Below are 19,561 nucleotides of genomic sequence, written 5' to 3' on the forward strand. Positions count from 1 at the left end.
GGTCATAAGTCAGGGTCACAGAACAAGGAAAAACTTGGTGGAGGGGAAGTGTTATGGGTCACCAAAGAATGAAGTCTTTCGATTATGAGAGCATTTAGTCGCAGGTCAAGGTCATGGGGCAGAGTCAATGTTAAACGTTGACACAAGCTGGAGGAATCGACCAACAAATACAATCACCAGGCAGTATAAACATGTGTGTAAATTTCTCTCGCAAAATAATTACGTGGATAACAGGGAAAGGGTTGACACTATAATGCGATGCTGGTCTCAGAAAAGTACTTTGGAAACTGTGTGGAGCCATAGTACTACCTTATTTTGTAACAAGAGATGTACACCAGAAAACGAATGAGTACTATGGGATGGATATAGAACCGTAGTATTGTCCTATTCTGTCACTGCTCTATGGGAAGCAGGCCGAGAAAGAGAACCTATCCACCAAGTTAAGAAGGACGAATTTTATAGAGGGACAATAGACCAGGTAGGGATCTAAGGCATGCCAGGTGGGAGATTAACGTATTCTAGGTGGAGACGAAGATATACTAAATGAGGAACTAGAATACCTGGTGTGAGGCTAAGGTACGCCAGGTGGAGACTAAGATACTATTTAGAAGGACTAATACTGAGGAAACTTGTATATCAGGTGGTGTACTAATGTGTACTAGAAAAAGGCCTAAGATATACCAAGAAAGAGCCAGTATACCAAATTGGGGACTAAAGAATACCAGTTATGACTAGAACTAAGGTACTAGTTTACCAGGCAGTGGCTAAGGTTTACCAGACAGGGACTCGGGGATATCTGGCAGGGGACGACGGTATATCAGGTGGGGACTAGGGCGTACCAGGTGGAGGAATAAGGTGTACCAGGTGAAGACTAAGCTATAATAGGAAGGGGATCATTACGGTACACTAGATGGGGGACTAAGGTATTCCAGTTTGGGTACTCAGGAATACGACCTTATAACAGTGTAAGCTGGTAATTCATTATGGGACGATATTCGAAAGAACAAAACACTGGTAGCTGCTTGATGACAGGCCAATTCGTGAAGGTTTTGGAAGTCAGTGTAAAACAGGAATCGAATGTTATATATATATATATATATATATATATATATATATATATATATATATATATATATATATATATATATATATATATATATATATATATATATATATATACATACAAAAAATGAAGCTCAGTGGAGAAAGTGCTATGTTACCATTTGAACTGACATCAAAGGGCATTTTTTCCACTCGTGAAAGCCTGGGTCACTGGGGGCTTAAAGTGGGACGATCTCACTAGGACGGTTCTGTTATGGCGACCGCGAAACCGAGCTGGAGAGGCCACAATTTTAACACACACACACACACACACACACACACACACACACACACACACACACACACAACGTCACAGCACTAACAAAACAGATTTACATTTGCATTCATCCCGCAAGAGTCCCCCTTTGATGCAGGTGAGGTAATGCAGGGTGAAAGCTTTATTAATGACTTACGCTGCCCGACAGGCGATATCACACGTCAAAAATAAATATATAACGGGATCCACATGGCGCCAATCTCCCGACAATAAACATAAATCGACGGAGAACACACATAAATCCCCCACACCATATACCAAACCAACAGAAAAATGTAGTGTGTGTGTGTGTGTGTGTGTGTGTGTGTGTGTGTGTGTGTGTGTGTGTGTGTGTGTGTGTGTGTGTGTGTGTGTAATCGTCAGAATAATCGCATTACCTATAATTCTGAAAAATGGTGGAAAACAGTGCAAGGGAGAGAGCGAGGTGCAGAAATGTGAAACAGTGAATGTTAGTCGGTGAAAAAATATGTGGTAGTGAGGATGTTATAGTTAGAGGTGAGTGTGTTTATTATGAGTCTTGCTAGCAGTAAATATAAGTTGTGTTTGTGATGAGCGTATTATAATCTTGTAGATTTGTGGTAATGATGATTATGTATGTATGGTCATGACGAACTTGCTGGGGTAAAGAGAAGCTTGTGTATTGGTGATGAATATGTGGAAGATGATAAACACATGTAGTTGCGATGAAGGTTTCTGGTAGGGATGATCGAAGTGGGAGATTGTAATTGTGGTAATGGTGACAAATGCCCGAAGCTTACTGGATTAATATACTCGAGTTGTCCCTACTATGAAAGGACTCACGACTGTAGTAATTCATCGGTCAAGATTCACTAACACACCCGCAGCCCAACAAAAACATCTGGTGTTAGCTACAATTTGATGCCCAGGAAGACTAGACCATGCGTGGATTTAGATGAACATGAAATTGTTTATATAATGTGGTTGTGTTAATAAAGGCTGTTCAGCTTAAATTGCCTATACTATTGCATGTATACTGTAGTGGTTTAGTATATATATAAAGGTCAAGTGACCTTAATTTGCACGTCAAACTGCATGTTAATATTTTAGTTTTCATCACAGACCTACTACGCACATCATAACTAAGCTGAGGTGAACATTAAATGGAATAAGGAAAATTTTTACATTAAATGCCTAGGAACTACTTGAGTGTCACATAGGCAAATAACATTTCGAAATAATGAACAGTATGAAGACTTTTTTATAGTAAGAACTGGTTAAGATCCTCTAATAACACTTCAAGCTGTTAATTTTCGTTAGCCCTTAGGTTGGGAGGGCTTTATCGGGGGTATGTAAAATTGACAAGAGCAAGCACAAATGGAATACGAATTTCCTGATCACCACTTATTCTTTAACTGTTCTGCTGCAATGGCATTACGGCTGCTGGATAAAATCGTGCGAGGAGTGTTGACATAAAATGAAAATTCGTACGTCGTAGTCACTGGGCTGTTAGTTCATCAGCGCAAACAATCTCGGCCAATCATTTCACTACGATGACTGCTTGTTTTTTTACTTCATTCTTTTGTCTCTATACGGCTTACATAACTTAAGAAAAATTTAACGCGCTGACAGTCTTGAAGATCATCAATAAAACTTTTCAATTTGAACAGTCTCTTCTTAGCCAAAAACAAATGCCGGTTGGTATCCACCCAACCATCTCTGAATCCACCGTTGCCACATGAGAAGCGTAAGGACCCTGGGCGAGGCTGCCGGGTCCAGACATTACAGGCGAATGGATCAGTCACTCTACCTTGCGTGCCAGTATGTAAAAACAGACTTCAGCCACACCTAGGACTTAAACCTCTTCGGTCTACAATCAAATGGAGAGCCTTAACCCCTTAGACACTAGGCGTCCATATGTCGGTTGTATGGTTACCCCTCAGAGTAATTTGTAATTTCTTGCAGTGCAGTATATCATTTGACTTGTCAGTCAGAGTTCAATCACCTGTGAGTAGGTCTACATCGAGTGGATGGCGGGCGTCTCCATCCATTATAAAAGGGGACAAAGAAGAAAATCAGCCTAATAGAGCTGCCACCATACCGAAAAGCTAATGCAGTATCCAGACTGTCAAGATAATTACCTCATTCTCAGCTGAAAAAATACCAGAAAACAATGCTACAGGTGTCCATGCCATGACAAGGTAATGACAGAATTAACACTCCCTGGTGCCTGTGCTCACTCTGTTGGAAAAAAAAAAAAAAAAAAAAAAAAAAAAAAAAAAAAAAAAGTCTGGTTTTAGCTAAAATAGAGTTGTTTCGACAAAGGGCATATTAAAGGTCTCTTCAGTACATTGTGATAATCGTATACACTAATCACGCTCAGGAAAAGGGGACAAGATAAAGTGACTATTAAAAGCGTTGGATGAAGATTCGATGGTCAGCTAAAGGACAACCAATGGATTATAGGGTAGGGGCTTTCCACAATGTAAAGACCCACAGCTGCTATGGCTTTGACGGCGTGGGAGTAGGAGGAGGAACACAGAGTAGTCCAACCAGTAACATAAACTTTGGTGGGATTCTGGAAGTCTACATGAAAAGTGTGTATAAATATTTCAGGTGATCTACGAAATAAACACACACACACACACACACACACACACACACAGGAACAGCTGAATGGCCCATCCTTAGAAAACTGGTTCCCATGTTTATCTCACCCTCACCCGACTGAAATTACTCGGATCCTCATTTGCATTAAACTGATGAAAATATCTCCTCTCCCCCCCTCACCCCCTCACCCATTTTGACTGTTTCATGGTCCAGCGCAGCTCAATTTACCTTTAGCTTGGAATCACTGCCCTAGAGGAGGAAAGGGAGGGGAGAAGAGACTTTTCTGGCAACAAATCCACCCCTCCCTGGATACGCCCCTGGTACCTAAAAATAATGAAAAAAAATAAGGGGCAGAAAACCAGTAAGATAATGATGAAGGTGATAAATTGTGCTGATGATAATGATGTTGGTAATCCGATGGTGGTGGGTTATAAAATGATGATAGTGATTGATGGTGATAAAGGATATACAATAGTGGTCTGAGGATGATGTAAAGTGGGTTCAGCAAAACTAGGTAAGTGAGAGGTGTGAGTAAAGTTGGTATGAAAATAAAAGTAGGTAATGTGTTGAAGGAAGCGAGGTAGATCTATAAAGAGAGTGAATGGGGGTGAAGGGGATGAATGGAGAGGTGTGAAATGTGTTATGATCAGGTATGTGAACACGTGCACGGAGTATTGACTGAATTGATATGGTGATGAATAATGCATGACAGAGAAGAAGGAAAGATTATAGATGCATAAGGTCGAGGTGTATGCATCTGACGTATGAACTTAACATGGTGAATATAACACTGCATACTGAGTATCCACTCTGTGTTGACAGACGTGAAGAACTGAAGGTCTGGATCCGGGATTAGTTATGTAAATGAATCGTACACCTGTCTGGGAATTAAGGAAGGTTTGTGAAGGTAGACCTCAAGACCTGACATCGTCCTTATGAACAATGTATTGGGTCGTTATGGAGTGCTATCGGAGAACGATAATGGGCAATGACTGAAAAATTTGGGACAGGAAAGATAGTGAATCAGTATTTCTTATTTCAAACAAACGGAAGCCTTATTATTGTACGTGATATGGTGAGACTGGAGAGATTACTGACAGGAACCTAGCTGATTACGTGCCTGTACGATATGTTTGGGAATGCTGTAGACACGAAAACTGAAAATGAACGGTGTGAGGATTTATTTGGTCATATGATGGTGGCATGCATGGTGAAATGAGAGGAAATTAAGAAAAAGACGAGACAGGAATTCAATGAAAGAAAAAAAATAAAATACCAGATGCTGAGATATGAAGTAAAGACAAATTAATGTGAACTTAATAAAGTGGATGAGTTAGAGTAAATGAATCTGGGAAATTTAATGCATACGAGGAGGATTTACTAATCTGTGTTGCATGGTTATTGACTAGTAAGAATGAAACAGCCTGAGGGAAGTGCAGATTTAAAGGACAGAGGAAGAAAAAGGAAATGGTAAACTTGAATCCAGACGAGAAGTCCTACTGAAAGCAGGAAATATATTGATTTTTTTTTTTTTTTAAGGCAGAGGCCAACTTCTGAGATACTGACAGAACATTTGAGATTAAGTGTGGCTCAAAAGAGAGCTTTTCATCAGTGGCAACACCAAGAAACTACACTGAAATGCATTAACTGCTTACGCTTTATAAATTACAATTCAGGATGCAAACGAAGGAGTGTCCTATTGTAGATCTACAGACAAAAGAACTGTGAGTTTTTGAAGAGTCAGAACTCATACATTACTGCAGGAGCAGAAATATAAACTTAGAGACGTATCCTCAACATGCGCAATCTTTCCCTGGGAATATCCAAACCTCATATTATTGGTAAAGCTGATAATAAGCAGAGGTTCAGCAACACTACTCTGTGGTACAGCAGACTTAGCTGTATTAGAGGGACTAAGATTACCATCAACCACCAACCACTGTTGCCTGTTCGTTTTGAATGTAGAAACAATATTTTGAAAAGAACCACTAGTTTCAACCGAACTCATTTTAAGAATAATGTCTTATTGTTGGTGTGTATGATATGGATTAATATGATTACTGTATATGCTGCTGAACTGATGGTGGTGATATATACCAGTTTACAGTATGACAGCGATCTACCAATATGATGACACTGATATGATGCTGATATATATATATATATATATATATATATATATATATATATATATATATATATATATATATATATATATATATATATATATACATCCATCCATCATCCAATCCTACATTGCCCCATGAGCAGCGTAGGAGCCCGGGCTAGGCAGTTGGTACCGACATTTAAGATGAAAGTGACCAGCCTCACTCATCCCTGAGTGGCATGACATAAGCAATAAACCCCAACCATCCCTTGGATATAAACCTTCACCGGCTCAATTCGATTGGAGCGCAATAATTTCCCATTAAACCACCAGGTGCCAAAATTTGGTTATATGGTCACCACCCAGCGTTGTAAATGGTTTCCTGGTGTACAGGAAACCATTTGGCTTGTCACTCAGTGTAGGGTCACCCACAGGCAGAAGGAAGAGGAAAGAATGAAGGAAAAAAAGACAGAAGAGGATGGAAGGAAAGAAGGATGGAGGAGAGGAAAGGGCTAACACTCGAAGCAGCACTACATCGAGCGAGTGGATGGTGAGCACCCCCACCTACCACATATATATATATATTATATATATATTTTATATAAATATTATATATATATAATATCTATCTATCTATCTATCTATATAGGCTATTTTTCGCTCTCTCTCTAAAACGGATTAGTATGAAAGTGATGTGATGGCGAGGTGATACCGCCATACATATGGTGACCGGCAAAAGTGAGTTATGGTGGTGTATATGAACAGGGTATAATAACAACACAGACACAAAAATAACGACGAGGACAGTAACCAAATAGTTATGTAACATAGAAAGGAAGACAGCTAACTGATAACAATAGTGATCAGGTGGTGGTGACCAGAGGAATTGTAGCCATAAAAAGATGGTGATGCAGTAAATTGTCTGCAGAAAATGCTGGTGATAGACAGAATGGTGAGTAGGAAAAATAATAACTAAGAAAATGATGATGATCTAGGAAATGGTGACCAGAAGCAGAAACAGCGATCAAATAAACGATGGTAATCTATGAAAAGACAAGCAGGCCAATGTTTGGTGATGGAGATGGCGACACGGACAGATACTGATTAAAGAGTGAGCAAAAGGAGAGATGGCGTCTAAGAAAATGCTGGTGATCGAGGAGACGGCGAGCAAAACGGCAGATGAAGTCCAGAAGGTGAGACGGTAGCCAGGAAAACACGGGTAATCCATGCAAATGATGGTGCAAGCGGAAATGATAACTAGAAGGAAAGACGGCGACCAAGAAAAAGATGGTGATCTAGGAGCTGGGCCATTAGGAAGATCATGGTGATCCAGATGGTGAGGAGGAGATGCAATGGCCGTGAAACAGCTACAGATGGTGACCGAGAAACATCATGAGGCTAACAGCGCACACACACAGCGGCTCGACAACAGTAAATTTATTCGATACCATAATGGCGGTCATCAGTGGCGGCCTAGATGGGGAGGGGAGCCGATGGTGAATGGGGCCCTCTCTCTCTCTCTCTCTCTCCTTGCCTCCTATTTTATGTCACTCTATACGCCTCTTGTCTCTTATCGCCATGTCTCAACTCTCCTCTTGTTGCTTTTTCCACGCATTTTCTTTCCCATTTAATCTTTCCTTTACCCATTTTTTGCTTTATGTCTCCTTGCCTCACCTTTTCCCACTCCTTGTTTTCCTCTCTCAGTGTTTCCATCCGCCACCCTTTTCCTACCCTGACGATCTGCACATTTCACATTTCTTTCCCTCATTCGTTTTCCTCATACTGTCTTAATACTCTAAGGTTTCTGTGGCTAATTCCCAGCTAAATAAAATCGTCTGGAATTAACATGAATGCAATGCTAGAGAAAACGAGACGAAGAGAGGGTTAAGCTTGCTACATACCTTAAAAACCTCTCTAATCCTGTGTCTCTATCTCATGTAATCCACTCCATCCTCCTCCTTAATCTGTCTCTCACACTGTTCGTCGTTATATTTTTTCCTCTCTCGGGCTTTCCTACTCCCCATCCTGTCCTTCTCTGTCTTCACTCCTATCCGTCATTTTCTTTCATTTGTCTTCTTTTCCTTGTCAGTCTGTTATATACATCACTAATCAATTCCTTCTTTTGCCTTAATTCTGCTCAGTCTTTCGGCATTCTTCCTCCTTCAACTTTTCTCTTTCGTGTCTGTCCTATCTGCCGCAACGCCAGCGTATCATTTTCTCTCACCCATCCTATATTTTTCTTTGCTATGCTGCCTCATGATTATTACCGTCTGTTCATTTCGTCGTTCTAAACCCTTTCTGTCCTTTATTCGTTCAATCTTTCCTCCTTTAATTTCTCCGTTCTTGTCTTATCTGTGTCTTATCTCTGCTATCACTATCTCTTTCACCTTCACCTCCCATCCATCTCCCAAGGCACTACAAAGATTATACCAAGCCATTCACACCAGAGAGGGTGAATGTCTGGGAGAAGTTGACGTTGTATCAGTTTGCGAGTTGCGTGGAGGGGTATGACCACGCCCAAAGGAGAAATCATCATCATCATCATCATCATCATCACGACCATTATCATCATCATCATCATCACCACCACTTCTTTCCCCCTCTGAAGATACAATGAGGCAGGATCCAGACGATAAGGAAGGAGAAAGCATAAAAGAGCGAAATTATCAACAGCAAGCCTAGTGAAATGGACCAGCCAATCAATTAACACAGCCCCCCGGCTCCATCTCCTACGCTTAATCATCTGCAGACATAGCCCTTTTTTTCTTTACTTCTGCGAGCCACATACACCTGCCAGTTAATCAGTCTCATCCGCTGCCAAGGTAACATCGGGAATCCAAACCCTTATGTGCTTCTCCGTACATACCGGTAATTCATACACGCAAATCTATCCCCTGCCGTTCAAAAATGGTCCCGTAATCATAGCCAATCGGCACCACACACACACACACACACACACACACAGAAGGGGAGGAGAGATGATAGCTATGGTGAGAGGCAGAAGGAAGTGAGGACACACAAATGATCCTAAACTTCCTTCGTCCTTACCCTCCGTGCTAACCTGATCCTCACGACACTAACCCGCCCTGATGTATTTACAGTGGCAGCCACGTCCAAGGGGGCGCCGCGCCACACCAGAGAGAGGGGGCGAGTAAACAGTGGCAGAGGAAGAGAAGGGTTATGACAGGCAGGAAATGGGAAGGGAGGGGGGTGGCCAAAGTAAAGGAAAGCAAGGGACAACGATATACAAATAATAATAATAATAATGACAAAAGATGGACAGGTTCAAGTAGACTGGGAAAAAGGGAAGAGGCAGAGGGGAGAGAAAATTGGAGGGAGTCTAAGAGTAACGGGAAGGAGGAGATGAGAAAGACAACGAGAGGGAGGGATATTAGGAGGAGACTGGGGAGAATAAAAAATGAGGCATAAAGAAAAAGAGGCGGTGTTGGAGGGTGGAAGAGGCGAGGAAAGCAGGAGGAGGTACGAAGAGGGAAAAAGAAAGAGGCAAGAAAGTAAAGAAGGGTGTGGAAGAGAAAAGAAGGAGAGTTTCGAAGAGATATTGAAGTGAAAAAGAAATTGAAAAGATCTGGGATATGGGAGGTAGAAAGGGGAGGGAGGTGCGAGAGGAAGGAAACAAACAAAAAAATTAAAGGAGGAAGAGGAGGAGGAGGAGAAAAAGTGTATCAGCGAGGGTAATGAAAGGTGAGGAAGAGGATGGAAAAGAAGAGAGCAAAAGAATTAAAAATGAACAAATGAGGTGTGAGAGGGTGTGATGAGAGGTTATAAAAGGGAAGGTGGGTGAGGGGGAGGAAATAAGCCAGACAGGAAGAGATAGGTATGGGGGAGAGGGGTTATGGGGAGAGGGGTGATGTGGAAAGGGATGATGTGGAGAACGGTGATGGGGAAAGAGGCGATGCTGAGAGGGGTGATGCGAAGAGGGGGTAGTGGGGGGATGGGTGATGGGGAATGGGGTGATGGGGAGGGCGGTGATGTGGAAAGGGGTGATGGGGAGGGCCGTGATGTGGAAAGGGGTGAAGGCGAGAGCGCTGATGAGCCTGTTGAAAGTTGGGGGAGTGAGTGAGGTTGGGAGAGTGATGGATGGGTTAATGATGGAAGAGAGAGAGAGAGAGAGAGAGAGAGAGAAAGAGAGAGAGAGAGAGAGAGAGAGAGAGAGTAAAAAAAAAATTGGACCACCCCCTAGTGGAGCAAACATGAAACAGAGACCAGCAAAGCGAAAATAAAACAAAAACGGATGATACATAAATAAAAGTCAGAACTTGCATAGAGACACTCGTTTATGGAGGTAAATTCTGTCTTTCGCTGGCTATCTCTTATCTGCCTGTATAATACGGGCGCTGATATAACCTTTCTTTAGCTATACATGTCTCTCTGCTTATCAATCTATCTACCTATTTATTCTATCTAATTATTTATCTGTCCATCCATCTATTTATCTATCTATCCATCCTTCCATCCATGTTTCTGTGTATCTCAGTATCTACACATAGAAACATAATTATTCCAAATTCTTATAGGGGAGGGTTATCACCTCACTGTCTCTTTATCGGTCTATCTCGTTTTATCTATCTACCTGTTTGCCTGAACGTCTAGCTTATCATTCGGATATCAAATCATATTCACAAAACACAAACAACTGAAACAATTAATAATGGAAGTTGGGAGAGAGACTGGAATAATACACGGACTGTATTGCTGGGAACAGTGGAGAAAGTAGTGCCAATGGAGAGGAGGAGAGCAAAGCAGAGGTGGATGACGGAGGAACTTCTGACGCTGATGGAAGAGAGAAGGTGCTGTAAAGGGAATCGACGGAGATATGAAGAACTGGATAGAGAAGTGAAGAGGAAATGTCGTGAGAGAAAGGAGGAATGGTGGAATCAACCGTGTCAAGAAATGGAACAACTTGACCGGATGCACCTGCAACGTAGGATGTATGGGAAATTGAAAGAGATCACAGGTAAGAGGAACTCAACAAGAAGCTCGACAATAAGAGATCAACAAGGAAATGTATTGATGGAAATATCAGAGATTTTGGAAAGATGGGAAGAATATGTGAAGGAATTGTATGACGATGGAAGAGGTGAGAGACCTGAGATCGTGGGAGAATTGGAAGGACCATCCATCCTACAAGAGGAAAGAGAAGAAGCAATCAAAGGTATGAGACAAGGAAAATCTGTAGGAGAAGATCAAATTTCAGTCGAAATGGTGAAGGCAGGTGGGGATTACATCAAGAAAAAGATAACCGATATGGCCAACCGCATCTATGATACGGGTTACATTCCAGAAATGATGAGGGAATCAGTGTTTATAGCTATACCTAAGAAAGAAGGAACAATAGAGTGTGAACAACATAGGACAATAAGTATAATGAGCCAGATAGGTAAGATCATATTAAGTGATAAGAAACAGAATACACTGAAAGGTTGACAGTTATGTGTCTGAAGAACAATATGGGTTTAGAAAAGGAAAAGGAACAATAAATGCCATTTTCTCATTGAGAATGATGTTAGAAAGCGACAGAAATGCAAAAGGATGTTTATATGTGTTCCACCGATTTTGAAAAAGCTTTTGATACAGTGCGGCATGAGGAAATGATAAATATGTTACAAGAAAATGGTGTGGATGGAAAAGATATCAGATTAATTACTAATCTTTATTGGGATCAAAGGCAGCAATGAGAATAGAAGACCAGAAGACAGATTGGGTTGACATACGGTGAGGAGTGAGGCATGGATGTGTCCTGTCTCCAGATTTATTTTCCCTGTATGGACAAAAGTGTATGACAGATTTGGAAGAACTGGCTGGAATAAGTATTGGGGGACGGAATATGAATAATGTTAGATATGCAGATGACACAGTTCTGGTGGCTGATTCGAAAGAAAAGTTGCAGATGTTGGTAGATGCATTGCATGAAGCATGTCTGAGGAGAGGCCTGAAGGTTAATCAAAAGAAGACAGAGACAATGGGAGTAACCAAGAAAAGACAGCGGTTGAGAGTGGGCATAAATGTACAGGGAAGACAAGCAAAGCAGAGACACTTTTAAATATCTAGGAACTCTGATCTCAGAGGATTCGAAATGCGAAAGAGATAAGAAGGAGAACAGCAAGTGCAAAAGCTGCCTTTAGGAAATTAAAAAGGCTTTTAACTAGCATGAGTAAGAGTTTGGAGATAAGAATGAGGATGTTAAAATGTTTCGTGTGGTCAACATTGCTTTATGGATGCGAAACATGGACGATAACCCAAAAGATGAAAAAAAGTCTAGAAGCTGTGGATATGTGGTTTATAAGAAGAATGTTAAAAATTCCTTGGACAGATCGGGTCACAAATGAGGATGTATTAAGAAGAGCGGGTACTGAGAAAAGTTTACTGAAGTGTATCAGAAGAAGACAGCTGAAGTTCTTAGGCCATGTCATACGGGACAAAGGCTTTGAGAGTGACTGTCTGCTGGGAAGAGTGGATGGTACAAGGGCAAGAGGCAGACAAAGACTTAGTACATGTACAGTCTCCAGGATGATACTGACGGAAGATGGAGTGTGGCGGATATCGTGAGAGTGGCACATGGGAGGGAAGAATGGCGCTCCATGGTCGCCAGCGTCACTTGACTGGCACTACGGTAAGGTAAGGTAATAATGGAACAAACAAATGCTTCCGAAATTCATGAATCACTGCAACATAATTTCTTGAATAAATTTCAATCCTTTCTTATGTCAAAATCTCACGTTAATTTTGTAAAAGATCAAACACACAAAAATGCACTTTTTCTAGTACAAAGCCGCGGAATGGACATAAAAACTTTTCTGTCCTGAAGCTGGTATTCTCTTTGCAATGCTCTGAACTTTTCCATTTCAGTGCGATTATTTCTCTATTCTTGGAACCATCGGAAAATATAGTTTATTCTAGCAGTGAAATTCGTATAGAACTGACTTTTCTATTATCCCGTGGACTGCAAGAGGGAGAGTTGCAACATAGCCTCTGGTGCGATAATTTGCACATATTACCAACCACTGCAAAATGACTTCAAAGGCGATTTTATTTGGGATATGTGCAAATTTGGGGAGTCTCACGTGCGTCCACACCAGAAGCTTGCTTGCGGAAGGTCTGCATCAGTGTAACTCAAGGAAATTCTTGTCTGTACCCACCTGCATTCAAAAGGGCGACCTGAATGGGTTACACTGATGCAACACTTCCCGCACCCGACCGCGCCAAAAAAAGCAGTTGACGTGGACGCGGCGTGTCAGGTCGAACCCTATTATCCCTCCTATTGCCAAAAAATTCTAATATTCCATTCCAGCTAACACCAGGTGATTTTATTTTTTTTTTAATCCTCATGTGAGGGTGGGTCTTAGGGCATGATGGTGTTAATCAGGGGAGGTTCCTAAAATGGTGACCCACGAGCTTCGTGACTTACGCCCAAATACTAGAACGAGACCTGATCCCGACTTGGAAGTGTGGTTTGGGATGGTCCCAAGTCCAGGTTCACAGTTTACAACGTCGGGCTCAGCCAGCTTGACTCGGCCATATGCTGAATCGAGGCTCAAATCTGACTTCAGTAAGTCGGCCTCAAATCGCGAAACTGGGGCAAACCTTCGTTTTTTTTTTTTTTTTTTTTTTTTTTTTTTTTATAGCCAATTACGGCGCCGACTTCTGATTATCAACTTTGGCAATTAAGACCAACTGACTAAAAGATGCTTTTACGTTATGTAACTGATATCTAGTCAGCTGTCATCATTTGGGTGGATATTCTCTTTGCCGAGGCTTGGTTGGGTGATAGCTTTCAATATTACACTAGTATTACTGTGGCCTACGTGAAAATGCTTACTTTATTTTCGTTCAGCAAGTTACAAGAATTATACGGAAATAAATAAATTAGAGGAATACAGGTAAATTACGGCTCTAGAGAAAAGCCTGTGCTTAGATTTTCAAACAGCATGCAAAGTACTCCACATGAGGCGCACAATAGGCTACTACGTTATCATAATGTCGGTAATGATGAAAACTGTAAGTCTAGGCTATAACATTCCCAATAAGGAACGCTGGTAAAGTACTGCATAACATAAACTACATTATGCTGGTAGTGATGAAGAGTAAAATTTAGGAAGACAAAGCTTATGCTATTATTCCATTTTTAACAAAGGACGTATGACGTAGTGCAGTGATAATATGCATTAGTAGCTGACAATCACTTCACTCCGATGATGCAGTTTTCATACTAACTTCAGGTGATTTTGTTCAGCTTTAGTTAAATACGGCCTTTATTCACCCCTTCAGTACTAGATACCTTCCCAAAATTAAATGAAATTATATTGAACTAGTAGGAAAAAGAAATATCACTCGAACTGAGAAGTTAGGGCAATCAGCATTTAAAATCTGAATTTGGCAAGACAGCATCGACTTTCATGTTATTTAGGCAGATAGTTTCGATATAAAAAGGAGACAGTATTATGTCAAAGAATGTAATATGCCAAAGAATATAATCGTTATGTGCTAAACTGATGGTTAGGAAGAGGTGGTAAAAGACCTCTTAGCCTCACGAAATTATGGTCATGTTCATTATTTGCAATGCATGAAATAAAAAAAGGCAAATGAATGGAGCTATGTGTTTCTCTTTTGTCTTTAGTTCAGTTTCGCTCTCATTACCTCTTTTGCCTAAGCCTTTCCTCTCCTTTTAACCTCGTCCAACTCCTTTTCAGTCCATTTCTCTATCCTTTCCTCTTCCCTGCAATTTTCTCAGTGGTTCTCTCTTCCTTTTTGTTTGGCCGCCCACCTCCACTACCTCCTTTCCTTCCTCTTCTTCTCCCTCAATCTTTCTCCTCCCTTCAGTCACCCTCTACCAATCACCCCATCTCTCCCTCTCTTCCACACCTCCTCCCCTCTCTACCATCTAACTTAAACACCCTCTCTCCTACCTTTCACTAACTTCCTCCTTCCCATCCTCTTATCTTTCACCCGCTATTCCTCTTCTCCTACCGTCCTCTCCCACTTCTCTCTCTCCCTTTTACCTCTTCTATTTCCTTCACCTTTTTCTCCTTCTCTACCTTCATCTTCTCCCTCAATCTTTCTCCTTCCTTCAGTCACCTCTTACCAATCACCCTATCCCTCCCCCACTTCCACCCCTCTCCCCGCTCTACCACATAGCTTCCACACCCTCTCTCCTTCTTACTTACCTTCCATCCCCTCCTTCCCTCTCATCTTCCATCAACTTCCTCCTTCCCTCCCTCTACCCTCCACCGGCTCTCCCTCTCCTACTACCGTCTTCCTCCCTCCCCCCCGTCTTACCCTCCACCGGCTCTCCCTCTCGTGTGGAAAGACGTACCCGCTCTCACTCACCAGTTTTTACATGATTTGAGTGAATTTGAGTGATTATTCCGTGTGCAAATAGTGCATCTGTGTTTACAAGTGTCTTGGAAGTATTCTTCCAGTGAAAGGTGTGAAAGTCCAGTGTATGCTAGAGTTTTTTTTGCTGTGTTTTAAGTGTGAAAAGCTCTGTCTGGTCGTGTGTTTGTTTATCTACGACTGGCGTCAAATAGGGTGCTCGCGGTGGGTGGTTATTGTTCTCGTGGAAGTGATTAGTATTACCGTGTAAATTAGAGCTACAGTTGGGTGAGTGTTAACTGTATGTTGTTTCAACAGTAAGAACAGTTTATAACCATTCGGAACTGAGTGGAACTTTTGTTTTGTTTTGATTTCTTTGTTCGAGCTGATGTAGGCTGAGTGGAATTTTGTAATGTTTTGACTTGTCTTTGCATGAACTGAGCCTTATTTTCTGGTGATACAGCAGTTCAGTGTAATTGTGTATTAACAGTAGTGTGGGAACGATTTTGTGACGATTTAAGCAGTTTGTGGCAATCAGTTGTGACTGTGGTTGGCGCCGCTGTGTTGGTAGATGTAAACAACTGCAGTCTGGTACAGTATACTTGGTGTATTTAGTGTTAAGCATTCCCCTGTGCACAGTGTGTGGGTGAGTACTATTTCCTTAGTTTTTGTTTGTTTGTTTGTTTTCGCCAGCGAAAACAGTTAATGTCCCAGGATTACAGTTACCCTTATAGGTAAGATATAATTGTATTTTCATATGTTGTAACTTTTCAGGTGATAAACAACTTATTTGTGTATTGTAAGACTCTGTTGTGACTTCACTGTTGTTGTATTTCAGGTAGTATAATTTTAGTTCTTCATTCCAGGTAACGGTTAGCTTTCCATTCTTCGTAACAGGTGTATTACTAACCAGTAAGGTAGCTATTCCTGTACAGTTCTAAACAGCAACAAGACCCCCACCAGTAAAACCTGTAACCATTGCATAAATTGTCACTGTTCTAGCAGGTTTTGTATATAACTTATTCTTGTTCCAATATCTCTTCCAGGTACTAATCAGTATTACCAGATTCTTTTTCTCTGATTAATCCTCGCAGTTACCTTGCATTTCAGAATGCCGCGGAACATCATTTGCGTAACCTGCTCCGGTAGTTTCACCGGATCCTTTTATACAGACCGCACCTTTGTTTGCAGGATGTGCAAACTACGTCAGAGCCTGGAAGACAAGCTGACCGAGGCTACGAACAAAAGTAGCAGTCTGACCCGAAAAGTAGATGTGCTGGAGGAATTCATTGCGAGTAATGTCGGACACACTGCAGAGGACGATGTCACTGCTAGGCCAACTGCAGTCCAGGTTGACCACCCTCCTCCTGCTGTAGTTACTTCTCCCCCCACCATACAGAATGAGTTCCAGCCAGTGTGGAATGGTGCAAGGCTTGTAAGGAAAAGAAGCATCATTCCAGTAACAACATACAATAAGTTTCAGATTCTCACAGAAGTAGAGGATGAGCCCCATGAGGCACGGGTTGTGGGGGACTCCATCATCCGGGGTCAGTTGGTGGAATTTTGCGGCCGGGCACCCTCTAAACGAAAGCGTTTTTGTATTCCAGGTGCAGATGACGTAACAGAGGCTGTGGATGACGTTTTTGAGAATGCGGAAAATGACAGTCTTGTTATCATTCATACAGGTACCAACGACGTCATGCGAACCCGATCAGAGGAGCCGATGGAGAAGTACAGGAAGATGATCCGACGCTACAAGGAGAAAACTAATCATATTTTAACTTCAGGCATACTACCAAGGATTAATGCAGGGAATGCCTTCTTCAGCAGAGCATTTAGTATTAATAACAGGGTCAAGTCACTTTGCTTACAGGAAGAAGTTCGGTTCATAGACACGTGGAACCAATTTTACGAGCAGCGTACACTGTTTACGAACGATGGACTACACTTGAATGCCATTGGTTCTGCCCGTCTCGGTCGTTTGCTTAATGATGCCGTAAGTTTTTTCAGGAGAAAAAACAAGCATCACGGGAGACAAACGTAGATGTCATACGATCAATAAATAATGGAAGCTCCCCACATCAGAAAGGAAAGCACATAAAAGCAATCCTTGCAAATGCTCATAGTCTACGTAATAAATTTTCTGATTTAGAGGCCCTTGCCTTTACCGAAGATTATGATGTAGTTGGAGTAACAGAATCGTGGCTAAATACTGGGCAGAGAGATTTTCTAGCAGAGTTTAATTTACCAGGCTATCACATTTTCAGTAGTGAAAGGAAGAATCAAGCAGGGGGCGGCGTGTTCTTATATGTTAAATCAGGATTTCATCCAGTCGAAATTACCAAGCCATGTATCGAAAACATCGACACTATTCATATTCAGCTTAATAATGAATATTGTCATAAAATCACTCTTGGGTTAATTTATCATCCACCTGGTCAGCCACTCAACATCGATAATGAAATCTACAATCAAATTGCCGAACCATCTTGTATGCAAAGCACTGTAATATTTGGTGACTTTAATTTACCAGTTCCAAAATGGGGAGAAGCCCTATCCTCACACACAGGGTCAGACCTATATACAAATTTGCAAGAAAGTTCTTTGTATCAATTTGTAAATTATCCGACACGTGGAGCTAACATCCTAGATCTTGTCTTAGCTACATCAGAAAATGTTGTGAGTAATGTTATTGTAGGAGAAGAATTTAGTACAAGTGGTCATCGCATAGTTACATTTAACATTAAATTTAGTGAAGACAGTGTCAAGGCCAGTTGTGAGAAAGTGCCCGACTTTAAGAGAGCAAATTTTAAGAAATTAAAGGCAATTGCAGGTGCAGGTGACTGGCATCCCATTGTCGAAACTTTAGATATCAATGACGCTTGGAGTTACTTTACAGAAACTCTCAACAGTGCCATCAAATTATGTATTCCTATGCGCAACAGAAGGCCCATCAAAAATTCTAAACCCAAATGGTGGAACTCCAACATTAAACACTGTCTAGAAGCAAAAAATCTTGCATATAAGAATTATAATACCACAAAGAGTCAAAGTGATAAAAATTAATACGATGCCCTTCGACGAAAAGCCAAAAAATTAATTAAATGCAGTAATAAAAACCTTGAGACACATACTGCAAGTATCAGTAAATCAAATCCCAAGGAATTTTTCAGTTACATAAGAAGCAAAAAGGTAATAACTCCATCAATCGGTCCCTTAGTCACAGATAACGGAGAGCACACTGATGATGAAACTATGATGGCGAAAATTCTTAATACTTTCTTCATGTCAGTATTTACAACAGAAAATATACATACAGTTCGTACTGTTTCCCCCATTCCTACAGAAGAGGGCAACATAATCACTGACATTAGTCACCGATCGCGACGTATTGCTTGCAATAAACAGATTAAAAGAGAATAAAGCACCAGGACCGGACAAAATATCACCACGTGTATTGAAAGAACTACAGAATGAAATATCAAAGCCTTTAGCTGAACTTTTTAGCTTATCACTTAAGAGCAGTAAGGTGCCACATGAATGGAAGCTTGCTAACATAACCCCAATATTCAAAAAGGGCAACAGAGCCCAACCAGAAAACTACCGCCCAATTAGTTTAACATCGGTGGTTTGCAAATTGCTTGAAACTATTATCAGAGACAAGTTTGTAAAACACTTAGAAACAAACAATCTCATAAAAGATTCGCAACATGGTTTTCGTAATAATCGCTCTTGCCTCACGAATCTGCTGGACTTTTTCAATGATATACTGGACATGTACGACGAGACTAAATCTGTTGATGTGGTCTACCTCGATTTTCAGAAGGCTTTTGACAAAGTTCCACACAAAAGACTCCTTCAGAAGCTAAAGGCACATGGTTTCAGTGGCAGTGTTCTCGGGTGGGTAGAAGATTGGCTCACCGGACGAAAGCAAAGAGTTGTAATAAATGGAAAAGAGTCAGACTGGATAAACGTTACAAGTGGAGTGCCGCAGGGTTCAGTGTTGGGTCCTGTTCTTTTCTTAGTATATGTGAATGATATTGACGAAGGATTGTGTTGTAAGATTTCAAAATTTGCTGATGATACTAAAATAGGTAACAGAGCAGATACAGCACTGCAAAGGCAGGCAATTCAGAGAGATCTTGATCAACTGTTTAACTGGGCCCAAGTTTGGCAAA

The sequence above is a fragment of the Coenobita brevimanus genome, chromosome 23 (genome assembly GCF_032717465.1).
Source record: "Coenobita brevimanus isolate Jiangsu-jjx chromosome 23, ASM3271746v2, whole genome shotgun sequence".
Taxonomy (NCBI): Eukaryota; Metazoa; Arthropoda; class Malacostraca; order Decapoda; family Coenobitidae; genus Coenobita; species Coenobita brevimanus.